This window comes from Habropoda laboriosa, unplaced genomic scaffold (genome assembly GCF_001263275.1).
Source record: "Habropoda laboriosa isolate 0110345459 unplaced genomic scaffold, ASM126327v1 scaffold18, whole genome shotgun sequence".
Taxonomy (NCBI): domain Eukaryota; kingdom Metazoa; phylum Arthropoda; class Insecta; order Hymenoptera; family Apidae; genus Habropoda; species Habropoda laboriosa.
The window spans coordinates 2,185,196-2,185,933 of record NW_017100152.1 but is presented as its reverse complement, the minus strand read 5'-3'; positions in this window follow the sequence as shown (position 1 = coordinate 2,185,933).

Sequence of the window (738 nt, the reverse complement as noted above, 5' to 3'; positions counted from 1 at the left end):
CAGCGGAGCTCGCTGAGTGATTATCCGTGATGATCCTACGATCTGCAGCACGAAATCGTATATGTATACACGATGCGAAACGGCGATGAGGATAATAATAACGCTGGAGCGGCAGCGACAGTGAATCCTTGTAAAACTGATAGACTGGCGATGTTTCCGAAAGGACGGCGAATGAACCGCCGTGTACTCTCGTCCGTTTTTTATACCCCGCCGAGGGACCGCCACCGACGATCTGGATTGGGGATTTTCAAAAAGATCCAGCCAATGGATCGATCATCGGTGAACGATCGCTCGGCGAGGCTATTGCCCTGATGACGTAATTGTTGTCAGTCAGAGCGAGACGGAGCGAGAAGGTTCATTGCCCTGTAGTGACAGTTGCCGGCGTCTAGCCCAGACCCAAAAATTCGGCTCAGTGTGTAAGTGAATGCGTGCGCCCGGAATTAGACGCCGGCAAGCTAGCTAGTTTTTGCCGCAGTCGTTGGACTCCGGCAAAAAATCTCGCCGGCAACCGTCACCGCGCTCAAATTATGATAATAATTGCTTTTGCAACAAAGAGTCAGTTCAGAATTTCAAGCAAAACGAGATGTATTCTGAAATTTAGCCACTTTTCGCACATCTTATTTATTCCTAACATATATTATTTTGGTCCATAATTTCGTGCGGTTTTCATTTGGTATAGAATGAAATTCATAACATTATTATTATTAATATTATTATTATTCTGTATTATTATTATTA